The sequence below is a fragment of the Manis javanica genome, chromosome 2, assembly GCF_040802235.1.
Source record: "Manis javanica isolate MJ-LG chromosome 2, MJ_LKY, whole genome shotgun sequence".
In the NCBI taxonomy this organism is placed as follows: domain Eukaryota; kingdom Metazoa; phylum Chordata; class Mammalia; order Pholidota; family Manidae; genus Manis; species Manis javanica.
Window position 1 is genome coordinate 130413564 of NC_133157.1, and position 14326 is coordinate 130427889.

A 14326-nucleotide genomic window follows, 5' to 3' on the forward strand; every position below is an offset into this window, starting at 1 on the left:
AGTTGGCAAAGCACCCCCAGCTCCTTCCTCCCCTCCTCCAGGCCCCTCTTTTGCCCTGCGCATGGCAAAATGCCACATATCAAAATAATACAAATTTTTCCCCTTGCTTGTGCTCAGGGATCAGACCTGGGGAGATTACTCCCCTCTGAGCCTACCCGTGTAAGAATAAAACCTCAACACTCCAAGACCTCTGAGTGCCGCTTGGTTCTTCCATCAGCAATCCAGTCCAGGTTTTCCAGTATTTTCCATAACAGGGGTCTTACTTTTTTTCTCCCCATAGCTCTACGTTATCTCCTCCATTGGGTTTAGCTTCATAAAAAACTGCCAAGATCAGCCTATACAGGTGACCAAAGGGATTAGAGAGTTCTTGCCTGACACTCTGAGAATCTGAATGGGTCTTTCAGCTGCCAGTTCAACTTGGACCCAGGCCTCTGCCTTGATGCTGTCCTAGTGCTATTGTGCTTCTACAATTAAGGCTTGCATTTCTTTCCAATCTTGCTCGAAGAGACTGACGCTGTTGCCCCAAACCCCTGGTCCTCTGCTGGGTTCCCGCAATGCTCTGTCCGGTAGATTTTCCTCAGTGCTAATTCTTGCTGCCTGATTCTTATGCCATCCACTTTGAAATTACCTTTTCTGCTTGCCTGTGTGGGATCCCCCTGCTCCGGCACCACGTCAACTGCCCAGAGTACCTCATGTCTGGTCTCAATAGGTTCTGAATGTCAGCTCTTTCTACCTGACCGACCTCCCCTCTGGAACCTGTTTTTAGATTCCCTGGGCAACCCAAGAAATCATGTCTAGAAATAGCACCTTCCAGTCCACCTTTATGCAATGGAGTTAACTGAATCTGTTGGAGACTCGGGGGTTCGGAGACGCAGGGAAGTCAGAGTACAAGGTGAGGAAGGAATTCATTAAAGCGAGGGTGCTAGGGAATGACAGATGTAATAATAAAGGAAGTTCAGTGAACAGCTACTCAGCATGGGGAGCATCCCCCGCCAACTCCTGAAGTGTCACCTGGTGTCCAGTGTCTGCTTGGATCTGCAGGGCGTGGGAACTGAGTCCCTACCACCCCAGAATTTGGGGCAGCCGCAGAGCACTTGGATGGAGTGAGATTATGTTCTGTGAATTTCCTATAGGTAAAGAAAGAAGACTTTCAGGTAGTCTACTAAAGAGCATGATTGCAGTCTGCAGTTCCAGATCACCCAGGCAATGGTAATTTGCAAGATCACATCTGAGCCCTCAGCGGCCCCTCCCTACTTGTCTGAGGTAAGACAGGAAGAGTGAAGGTTTGAGCTGAAATCTGGAGAATTAGAATGACAAAGCGAAGTAATAAGGACACTTACCACTGGAAAAGCCAAGAGACAAAACGTCTAAGTTGAATAGAGAAGTTTATTTAAGTAAAAAATGAGCACACTCGGAGAAAGGCGGGCTGCCCCGGAGAAGAGGCACCCCTAAAAGACTGGGGAGAAGTTAAAGCTGCGCACTTAGAAAGTACAGGCGATCTCGGAGAGAGGAATGCCCTGAAAGGTTCAAGTTTACTGAAATAGGAGGAAGTCTACGCATTAGGACGCGCGGGCGACCTGGGGAGGGAAATGCCCTCAAAGGTTGAGGGTTCCCTCTTCTAAGAATTTTTCAGGAATGGGCAAAGGGTTGCGGGTGCAGACTTGTTAAGACTTAACACAAGAGATTTACTGCTAGATTTGGTCTGGGAGCTTTCAAACAAGACTTCTTGCCCTGCCTGGGCTGAGTTATTGTTTGTTTGCTAACGAGAATGTTAAGAAAGTTACTTTTCAACTGATTAGGTTTTAAAAGGCCATCTTGTCTTTAAGATGGGATCCTTTTTGTTTTTACTAAGTTGTTTATGACTGGGCTTGCTTGCTGTATTAATTGCCCAGGTGGCAAACCACTTGATTAAAGCAACATCTGGGTAAAGGAAAAAATAAGGGGAGCCTTTTAGCAGCAGGCTAAAGTAAATCTTACAGTGGCATGATCTAATTGAGACAACAAAGCATAGGCTATGCTGAGCCTTATCCGGGGAGTATTTAAACTTTTAGGCCAAGTTACTCCTGGCCCTCGGAACTTTCTACTTTTAAGTCATTAACTTTAGGTCTTTTCTGGCTCTTTAATTTTAATTAGTTAACTTTTGAGTGTTTTTTATTCCTGGCCTTACTCTCTTTCCACCCTGCTCATACCTATTTTCCTGCCTAACAAATCTTTCTTAGCTGTGCTCCCAAGGTGAGTGAGATGGAAGAGAGAGGTACAGGCCAGCCTTTCTGCCACCTATCTAATAAGTCTGTGCAGTCATTTCTTCTACATGAGCGCTAACATCTTCAATTCCTTGAGTTAGACATAATTAGAGAGATGTTTAAAAGCATTTGAAATAGTAAACAAACAAAACACAAAAACAAAAACACAATAAAACTCCCTGATGACTTGTCATTAACCCTAAATTCCCATATTATATAGCTTATTTCCTATTTTATGTTTCATTTTTATTTTATATTTTATGTAATATACTTATAATATGTAAACATATAATTTATATTTTATTATATATTTAATAGAATTACAAAAATGACTACAATATACCTGGCATGAATGGATTTGTAAATCATAGTCACAGGGCATTCTATGTAAGGCCTACTGTAAAATTATGCATAAAACTCAAAAATGGTGACCTAAACTTCACTTCATATTGAAAACAAATATGCAATGGCACGTTTATCATGCGATGTGACAAATTTGTGTAATTGTAACTTCAAATCGATAGATAATAATCATTTCCAAAATATACAGAATGATCGGGGTCAGCTGTTGAAAGCATGGCCTCTGTTATAATTGAGGATTAGTGACACACAGGTCATCTGTCACATTTGGGAATTACTTGGAATTCTTGAGGCATTTTCCTACCAACTCAGTGTTATAAATTGTGATTAAAATCATAGGCCATGGAACCCACATCTTTGGACAACTTACAAATACCTGATTGATAAGGAAAATATTCAACACAGCTGTCAAGGCCAGCTAACTGCTTTTTTCCTCACTCCCATTGGCAAAATCAGCAGGACAATCCCAGCCCCCAACTCCCCTCTTTCTCCGGGCTCCTCTTTCACCCTGTGCACGCCAAAATGCAACATATCAAAATGATATCAATTGCTCCCCTTGCTTGTGTTCGGGACTCACACCTTTGGAGATTTACTCTCCTCTGAGCCTGCTGGTGTAAAATAAAACCTCAACCCTCCAAGGCCTCCTAGTGTCACTTGGTTCTTCTGTCAGTGATCCAGTCCAGGCTGTCCAGTTTTTCCATAACATGATAAGCTTTCAATGAGAAGTGTATTTCATTTTACAAGCAACTGATTGATAAGGGAAGATTGATGCACAACTCACATGAGGGAAGCTGCTGCTTTGTTAGTGTCATAGTGCCACTTTAACAATGAAAACAATGGTCAGGGAGGACCCCTGCTTCCTTAGAGGTGGAATAACTAATTGGCACTGGACTTGCCCTCCCTTGAAAACAACTGGAGAACTGGACAACCTGTTTTTAGACACTGGTTGACACACCGCACAGGGCTTTAATACCTGACACAAAAGCAACAAGCTATGTGAGCCCCAAATTACTTCAGATTCCTGTCAAGAACTGTATGATAACATAGGGGCACCCAAGCAGAGTATGACCACCTCCCTGAACTGTGTTATCAGAGTCTGTGAAGTTCATGGAGGCTGAGGCAGCTAAAATTTTCTGGAAAGAGTCAAGAGAGAGGGAGCCACCCAGAAAAAAAAATGTCTCCTTAGTGTGAAATTTCATGAAGTAGAGCAAAGAACTACCAGGGAGCTGTAAACTCAACATTTACACACAACTGAGTGCTGAGTAGTCAGAGTGACAAAGCTCATTGAACACCCAGGGTCTACTGAGGGAATCCTAAGACTTGGTATAAGGCTAAACCAGCCCTATAGTAAAGGCTATTCTAGACCTGCCCCAACATTGCTTCTTTACCATTAGAATACTGATTTTGATCCAGGTGGCAATGGGTCCACTCAAAAACCAATTTTAAAACAATTTTATCAGCCTTCCTTGCAGCTAGATTTGGTCATGTAATAGGGGTAGGTAATTGTAATATGAGTGAATATCACTGTGAATGGTTTCTGAGAAAGCTCTTTAAAAGGAGACAACTCATCTTGCTTATGCCTTTTTCTCTCTTACCACTGGAATCCAAAAGTGATGTAGGATGTGGAGCAGCCATCTTGCAGTCATGAGGAACAAGCTTGAGAATTAAGGCCTTCAGTGAGGATGGATAAAAGGAACCTTAGAGGGAGCCCATTTTCTCTTGATGGTGTCATGGAACCACTGTCCAGGTAATCAACTGCTTACATAGGTTTCTGGTTAAGAAAATTGTTGAGAAAAATAAAACCTATAATTTTAAACTAGTTTTCTGTTTTCAAAATATAAATATCTACTAAGTTATTCTTCTTTTTGGAGACTTTTAATAGCTACTCTCAGGTGCTTATTCCTAGGCATAAAAAATTCTGGAGAAATATTTATTTGGATTTCAATTGGAATGTCTTCAATTAAGAGAGCTGTAGGCAGTCTAATTTAGGCTGTGAACCAGACTGCCTGGCACTGAAGCCTGATTATGCCACTTAGTAGCTGTATGACTGTGGGCAAGGTATTAATCTCTAGGTAGCAGTTTCTCATTGGTAAAGTGAGGGATATTATAGCATCAACTTCTTAGGGGTGCTTCTTAGGGATTGAATGAGTTACTATATCTAAAGAATTTAGAACAGAATCAGGCACATAGGAAGTGCTTAGTGTTAGCCAGTATTATTTTAAATAGATTATATTTGTAAAGTATTGATTCTGTGATATTGAATCTTATCATCTAGAAACAACTATGCTCTTTATTATATCCAAATTTCCTTTTGCAAGACTCTAGAGTTTGACACATTTTATTAAAGACTTGAGCTTTTCTTGTTTAGACAATCTACAATTAGATGCAAAGGATTATATTTCAATGAAAACACGCTTGTTCTTTCCATCTGAAAATCAGATCCTTTCTGGATATAAAAAGGTAACGATGTATGCTGACAAACTAAGTAAGTCTGTTACCCCATTTCAACAAATATTGAAGATATAATTATATTTTGAGGAAAAAAAGAACATTATAAAATAATCAGTTCTCAATTTTTCAGGTTTGTTAGTTGAGGATATTTTTAGCAATCTTAGTGATTTGTATTTTACAATGATTTTCTTACATAGCACTCTTTTAAAGCACAAAGTATTATTTTCTGGAAAGAAACATAATGAAAAAAGAATTGTGAATCTCATTAAAATTGGTTACATTGGTTGCTTTCATTTCCAATAAACAAATATACATCCAAATTGAAACATGAATACCAAGGGAAAATACTATTAATAAAGAGTATCCAAATGTCAAAGCCATACAGAACTCTTAGTTTTGAAAATACACTACCAAACCCAAATGTCATAAACACTCAGGAGACCTTTATGTTCTAAACAGAGAACAAAGGGCCAAATCTGACTTGTGTTACTATGGAAGCAAACTTTGATGGAAGGACCTCTGATGAAGTTGAGCAGCATGAATGATTAGGGGCAGTGTTGTGATAAATAATAGTATGTGTCAGTGTGGCACCCCTGCAAGAGATTAAGGGTGTACAAGCTGGGCACATACACGGATAACAACACTGTTAAAGAAAATTCATCAGTTAAGGTCTTAAGTGATGAGCAAATCAAAATATTTTTAATATTCTCTTGGGGAATCTAAATATACAAACGTGAAACCTGAAAGAGACATCAATTCAATTTTAGGGATGAAAATGAATCACAAGTATAATTTATTTTATTATACTTCTTAACAAATATCATTTGATGTTCTAAGAAACATAGCATACTAAAGTAAAAAAAAAAACACTTACCATAGAACACTCAGCTCAAGCACAGTATACAATGAATTTTCTTTTGTTGGTGGGAACTGGCCATAAATTCAAATTATTTCAATTTCAGTTACAGATGTTTGTCCCTACTGTGTGCAAGGCAGGCACTGTTAGGCGCAATGAGATTACAAAGATAACAAAAACACCATACACAGTGTGAAGGAGTAATAAGTTCACAGATAATAAATTCTGCTTTACCTTATCACTTAGTTATAACAGAGATTCAATTGGACAGTAAGGATTCACTGGAGAAGAATATTAACATTCAGACTTAGGGATCAGGGAAGCCACTGAGGAATGGAAAATCCTCAGGATGGGTAAAGAAATGTGTAGCAAGACTCTTACCAGAACAGGCAAGGCTTGAAGAAAAGCAAAGCTCTGTTCCCATAAATGTTATTAGGTGCATGTGGTTGGTATACAGGGTATGAAAGGGGATACGGTCAGACAGAAATGATGTTGGGTCAAAATGGCAGACTGAGCACAAGTACCTTCCCTCATTCCTAATAATTATCCTATGAAAACATTATGCCAAACCGAAAAAAATTCCATAATTGCATGGGAAAACAAGAAAAGTCTAATTAATGCAGAAATTTTGAAGAATCTTTTATATAAATCAGTCAGGATCAGGTCTATGGAGAAATGTAAGTGGGAAAAATCTCAGCTCTTCGAATATGCTGTCCAGGTGGGAGAGTCCAGGGGAGCTCCAACCCTAGAGGCAAAAAGTGCAAGGGCAGGAGGGCCTTATGGTAGTAGTCAGGGTAATCACTGGAGAACTGAATCTTAAAGGTAAGACACATGGATCTTCCCTCCTCCTACAAACCATGGACAGCAGAGCCATTTGCCCACAACCAGAAGCAGCAGGTGGGCGCTGAACTTGAGGTATGGGCAGGACCTCAGAAAGATCCCGACACATGGGAGTGGCAGGGGACCTTCACTCTCTGCAAACAAGCTAAGCACGTTAGAGGGCAGTAAAAGTGGGCAAAATGTTCTTGCCTTGTAAATGCAGATGATGAGAATATTCTACATTTAGAAAATAAAATGTATGTTAGAAATGAAAGGATATAAGATGAATAGTCTCCCAACAAAAGGGGAAAAACTGGAACAAAGGAGCATGCGACAATCTAACAAAAGACAAAATTTCTGTTTTAATAAACTACCTTAATACTCCTGGCCAGAGGGGTGAAACAGACTGATCCTGCAGACAAAAAAGAATGTTCTGAGAAATTGCTAATTAGAATCTCAGCCCTGCACTTTCAATTGGGTGACCTTGAATTGACTTTGAGTAAGACACTGGCTCACCACATCCCTGCCTTCTTGTCTGTAATTTGAAGATGAGAATTCCTCTCTTACTGGTCTGTTATGAAGATTAAATGAGATAAGGCACATGAGACCCAGCTGTCCCAGACCTGTGACTACAGAATAACATCACATTCACTTTACTATTTCCGTGATGTGATTCTACATCTTCAGAGGTCTTCCCTAAACAGCAAGTCTCATTTCCCAGGACTTGGATTCTGGAATGTCCCGGAGTTACAGGTGCCTTCTTAGCCATAGAGATTAGCCTTGCAGCTCTCTCCTCTCCTGAGTCAGAGGAGGAAGTCTACAGGCAAGGCAGGGGCTTAGGGATATCTTTCCCATATCCTAGAAAGAAACAATATTTAATTCTCGTTTTTTGGTTTTACTGAAATATAGTTGATATACAATATTATATTGGTGTAGGTGTACAACAGAGTTACTCAACAATTACATAACTATGAAATGCTTACCACAGTTAGTGTAGTTACCATCTGTCAACATACAAAGGAATTAGAATGTTACTTCTTGTTAACAGGAGGACTAAGGTCCAGGCAGGTTGGGCTACTTGCTCAATATCATTTACATAGATTTTGGTGTTTCGGGGCCTAAATCTGTATGCTCAGGGTACTTTCCATCGTAATGAAATAAGGCAAAAATGGGTAACAGAAAAGGAAGAAAACGTTTTAAGGGTTTAGGGTAGAGTGATGGTGGTGAGTGTGTTTTCTTTCTCTGAATTGATTTGCACAGATAAATTTAAGGAATATGAAATGAGAATAGAATATGAATTGATTGAAACTGTACATTTAAACTCTCTCACTCAATGCTGCCAGTGCTTGTTGAAAATGAAAATAAAAAGCAACAAATGTGCATATTCTAGAAATGGGTATCTTTATCTCAATGGCAGGTTTCACTTCTTTCTGGTGTGATTTTGGTAAATGTTAATACAGTGTTTTACTTGTTTCTCCATGAATTAGATTACATAGTGTAGTATGTATTACACAGGAGTGAAACAATCAAAAAACAAAAAACTGCAACCATTTAATTTGGTCCTAATTCGTACCCCATTTGTTTTTCTCGAAACCCTGTGAGTGCTTTTTTTTTCATTATTTCTCTCTCTTCTAAACCTATCCTGTCAGTACAGTCCCTACAGTCACTCAGCCTAGTGAAGTTGCTGGATATAAAGACAACTTTTTTCTTCTGTCTCTATGCTAGTGATCCATAGGGCCAGTATAAACTGAAGGATTGATATTCAGTTGTTCATCAAAATACTTTTAGATTTTAGTTGATATACAATATTAATATTATGAACTATCATCAGTCTATTCAAACCCCTGAACCCTCTCCCTTATTCTCAGCAGGTGACATTGCTTTTTGCATTAATATATTTATTATAATTATACATTTACATTTAGTGTAATTATAATATATCTATTATATATGATTTTATATTATATAATAATTATGATATATTCATTATGAATTGAAAAGATTTGAGAGAGATGCCATCAGTGCATTTTCTCCGTCCATTGCCCTCTCTACAAATGTCTCTTCTTCACGTTGGCATTTTGACTTGTCTCTATCGACTAAGAGGCCCATCATTCCAGCCAATTCTTAGGTCATATCAATTACCTCCTGACAGTCCCCTCCCGCCTTCCTCTGACCTCTCCCATTTCCAGAGATGCCAGGAAGTAGAGCAGTAAATGCCTTGTTTAGGGAGCCCTTCCCCTCTCACCCCCCACCACTAAAATATACCCAAATGAGCTTCAGTATTGACAAGATTACAATGGGGTGGGCAAGCTATGCCCCTGCAAACCTTTCCATCCTGAGCGAGGGATTCCAAGTATTTCAGAATCCTTCTCGTTGGCATTACTGGGTTTATTCTTGTCTTTCATGGTCATAAAACCAAGTGACACCCCCCCCCCCCCCCCACCGGGAACACGGGCAACAGCTCCTTCCTTGGGTTCATCTCAAATCCTAACTGCTACACGGGTCCCTCTTCTCAGCTCAATGCCTGGCGACATGACCAGCCCGCTGGGCTCTCCCTCCCTGCAGCCCTGATTGACGTTTCATTTTCCTCTTCTATTCTCGCATGCTGTTATTCCATTTGACCTGCTTGCTCTTCTGGCCTCTTCCAGACTGAACCCGCTTCTGCCACACTTACCGCTGGATGGCTGCCTCCCGTCCCTCTTGTCCCTTCTATTGTACAGTTTATCTATTTCATTTGCTCAAAATGACTAAAGTTTTCATGCAATTTCTGCTGATCTTCCAGGGTTAAAAGGACAAAGGATCAAAACGTATGGGGGGCGATGAGGAAATGGAGAGGGCAAAGGGAGAGAAGTGAGAACTCAGAACAAGGTGTCAGAAGTTTATTCTTAGGTTAGGGGTGACTCGGTCCTCCAGTTCCTGGGTGAAATTAAGGATGGCAAACTAGAAAAATAGAATGGATCTCCCTCCGAAATGGCTTCTTATTTAATAATATAAATAAGATTCAAAATGATACAAGTTAGCAAAGAAAGAAAAAGCTCAGGAAATGTAGCTATAAAAACTTAACTAAATTTGAAATGCACGAAATTATATTTTACAGTGAAACCCAAGAGACTGCACAGTAATTGTATTTTAATCAGTTTTGACCACCATCCCTGGTTCAAACAAGGTGTCGTAATAGGATAGTCATGGAAATTAATACTTGGACCAGAGTTATTTGTCTCTCTAAAGAGATAGTGATGAAAATGATTCTCCTTCCCTCAGAATGACTTTGAGACCTAGGACAGAAACTACAGAGAGAATGTGTCACCCATACCTCAGAGCCAGTCAGTGCTGGCTCCAGGAAATGAATGGAAATATGAAAGATTTGTAGCAAAGGGTATCAAGGATCAAGGCACAACTCAATAAAAATTCAGAGCAGATAATCAGGGATTTCATGGAATTTTATATTTTTCTTAGTATTCACTCTGCAGATAGGAGGGGTCTAGAGTCTAACTAGAATTGCTGACATTTCATTTTCTGGAATAGTAACTTTTTCTAAAAGGCACATCCTGTAGCAGGAATTTAAAATGGAAACTGTTCTTCCTACTGTGTGTTTGTTTGTGTGTGTATTGCTTTCTGATTGGTTCTGGTTACTTTTTGTAACTGGTTAAAAAAATCACATGTTGAACTTAACGAATAATTTTGAAAATGACAGTTTATAAGAATTGCATTTAATCAGGTATATAGTTCCTTTGTCTGAAACAAAAATAATTTGTGACCTGGATAATGTTCCTACAACTGAACATTTCTTTAGTTTGTTATTCTGTTGGAAAGGCTAATTTTAAAAGAGGAAACTTAGACCATGTCCAAGCAACAGGGATATTTTAATTATATTGTCTATTCTTGTCTAAATTTTCATTTAGTTTTTATGTGGAATCCTTTGGTTAATAATATAAAATTGAGATAAGAATGAATGCTATTCCTTCATGAGAATGAAGGCTGGAGGCTGTCAGCTAATAAAGTGTTCTCTGCTAATCTGTTCCCATTGGGGAATCAGAATCCCAGACCTTATGTAGTAGACATATGTCACACATGTTGATGTTCACTGGGGTGCTAACACCAAACCCAAATCCAGTTTGCCAGTGTTGGGCACCTCACCATTAGTAGTCTTTATCAGAGGTTCACTTCACCAATATTAACTAGAGATGCCATTTCAATTCTATATATTAGAAAGGCAATTTAAATTAATTTGTGAATGAGTCTTACATCTGACAAAAGGTTTGGTAGAAAAGAGAAAGTCAACATTTTCTTGAGATATTCCAGGTACTGTTCATATGACATAAAGCTTCCCCCAATCCTTGAACTTTGTATTGGTATCCCCATTCTACAGCTGAGGAATATAAAACTCAGGATAATGTGGTGATCTGGGTCTAAATCAAGATTTATTTGACTCCAAAATCTTGGTTCTTTCATTTATCCTATATTTTTCCCAAACAGGAAAGATGGAAGCCCCTTACTGAAGGACTGTTTGGAGACCATCAAATGCACTCCAACCCTGTGTTGGATTCCTGTCACTGGTACAAAAGACTTAAAACAGTGACAAAACCAGTTGATAACATACCAAAACTCCAGATGCATTATCCTCACACTGGTCATTGGGTTCACAGAACTCTTCTATGAAATATGTAAACAGTGTTACATCATGTAGCACTTGCTACTTGAGTAATAATACTACTGAGAATAGAACTGTTGTCTTGGGTGATGGCTAAAATGCTGTGAATTTAGGCACATGGATACCCTCTGGGGAGTTGGTTATAGTACTCACACTTGGAAGCCTCTGAACACCCTCTTTTACCTCTATCATCCCCTTTTGATTTGGAAGCTACAGCCAGTTAAAAACATAATTCTATCTGCACAAATAGGTGTGGTTAGTAATAAGGCATTGTCAGCCATTAACACTTTAGCTCAAATTAGATTGCCAAATGAATAAGCTTGTCACTTAGCAGTCTCTCCCAGGGAGTAGGGACCACAACTTGGTTTTGAGGGAAGAGGTGGAAAAACTAAAGAACACTGGGCAAGTTTGGGTAGAATTCTGCACTGAAATAAAATTCCTGTGTGAAAAGACTGTAAAACTCCAAGTAAAATGCCCTTCAATTCTGAATTTTATAATAAAATAATGATACAGGGTTTATTTCTCAATTGTGTTTTGCTATTTTGCCTAAGACTGACCTTGTATGAAAAGAAGTCAATCAATACAGATTTCTTAAATTTCAAATAATGGAAAAATAGACAAAGAAATCCCTTCTTTCTGTACCTGTATTGGCCAACAGCGTCACTACTGTACTCTAAATGCCACACTCCCTCTAGTGCACCCCTCTGGAAGGACAGCTGCTGGTTCTATGCTTATACAAGTATTTTCTAGTAAAAGAAGAGAATTTCCAGAGCAGTCTGTGCTTAAAATCTGTTTATCCTGCATAGCCGATTCACAATGGTATCTTCCTCCAGGGTTCATACAAATCTGTTGCCTTATTTATTTATTCTCCACCTATTCTCAAAAACTTCTTACAAGGAAGGATGCATACAATATGACTCAATTGGATATCTTAAACTGTGTGGAATAATAAAAGAAAAACAAGAGTGAGGAAAATGATCAAGATCAAAATGAAGGACTGTTTGGAGACCATCAAATGCACTCCAACCCTGTGTCGGATTCCTATCACTGGTACAAAAGACTTAAACAGTGACAAAACCAGCTGATAACCCTTACCAAGATAGTAGATCCTCATTGATTCCTTAGAGGACATCATGAATGCCACTGCTGAGATTCTACATTCTCCATATTTACAGATGAAAACTACATAGAATAACAACCAGACATCCTTCCATCCATGGGCTGTATAGTTAGCTGGACATATTTATATTAATCAGGATAAACTAGATTTTGCGATGGTAAAAACAATTCCAAAATCTCAGGAGCTCCTAAAAACCATGCTTTAATTTCTCTTTCAGGTTACAGACCTACTGAAGGTGAGCTGGAGGCCTACTCCCACTTGCCTCTAATTTCTGTGCTAATGGAGCAGCCACTGTCATTCGTAGTGCTGGTCACTGTGGCAAAAGGGAAAAACAGCTCTGCTCCTTCCTTTGCAAAATCAGATTGTTTATTTTCTTATTATTTGAATTGTAAGAGTTCTTTGTGTATTATGGGAATCTGATTTTTTTTTCTGGATTCCTTTAAGATTTTCTCTTGTTCTTGGCTTGCAGTAACACTTCAGTTCCTCTGAGCTTCTTTAATTCTGTGGGTTGGCTTTGTGTTTTGTTTTTATCAATTTTGAAGAAGTTTGACCATTTCCTCTTTGGGCATTTCTTCTTTCCATTTTCTCCTCCCCATCTGGGATTCTGATCATGTATATGTAGAAATTTAAACATGTCCTTTATATCTGTTATTTGAAATGTTCTTCTCTGTGCTCCATATTGGTTGTTTTCCATTTGACTTATCTTCCTACTTGCAAATTCTATTTTCTGCTGTGTCCAAATTACCATGTTGATATAAACTGCTCTATATTTGATTCTTTTTAAAAAATGATTTGGATATTCTGGTAAAATTCTCCATTCCTTTATTTTTACATTTTTTAAACTTACTAAAACACATTGGAAGACTTAGCTTTTTAAACGTAAACTTTTTTTTTATTTTAGAGTAGTTTCAGATTTAAAAAGAAGTTGAAAAGGTACTAGAAAGTTCTTATATACTCCACATATACTCCACACTATTTCCACTTTGTTAACATTCTACATTATTCTGATACTTGGATCACCAGCTCCTAGTCCTTCTTTCTACATTCCGCATTATCACAATCTCCTGCTATCTGATTCCATCCACTCTACCCTTACCAAGATAGTAGATCCTAATTGATTCCTTAGAGGACATCATGAATGCCACTGCTGAGATTCTACATTCTCCATATTTACAGATGAAAATAGTCTTGCTTACAGATAAAGAGGTCATCAGAAGCAGCAAATGGACGATACCAAAAAAAAACTTGTTACCAACTCAAAACTCATTTTACAGAACAAAAAAATAAAGATTCCCAGTTCAACATAAACTGCCAAAACTGAAGTTTAACTGAGAAGAACACAAAGTTTCTGCTTAATTCCACCCACTGATTTTCTTACCTGACACATCTATTATCATGATTACTACTATTTAAGTCAAAGCCACATCTATATACTTATTGGATCCTGGAGGAGGAAGACTGATTTCAGAGCTTTCTACTAAAGATCTTCCCCAAAATAGCCATTGTTGAGAAAATGGAAAAAAAGAGCACAGGAGGAGCAAATGCCTCGCAGGGGGAAAAAATGCACATCTACAATTTCAACCACAATTTTCAAATCCTGTTACCACGATCCTTATAATTTATTTAGACTTCCAAAATTTTATAAGATATAAAACACAGCAAATGGGACAAGACAAAACAATACATGTAAAATACCACAACTGGCAAATATTGCCATCACTCCAAGTCAGAGGACTACAAAAAGCTTGTTTAAAAATGAATATTATTTGATCAACACAAGTTTGAACCTAGAATAAGGGCTGAGGAAAAAAGCAAAATCATTTTAT

General features: G+C 38.5%; 1 long non-coding RNA gene across 1 annotated transcript; it reads left to right on the forward strand.

Annotated features, from left to right (window-relative positions):
• The first annotated feature begins 1135 nt into the window (after positions 1–1135).
• On the forward strand, positions 1136–11888 carry LOC140845212 (uncharacterized). Its single transcript, XR_012123985.1, has 3 exons — positions 1136–1263; positions 4215–4350; positions 11206–11888. It is a non-coding gene; the product is annotated as an uncharacterized lncRNA (long non-coding RNA).
• The last annotated feature ends 2438 nt before the right edge of the window (positions 11889–14326 follow it).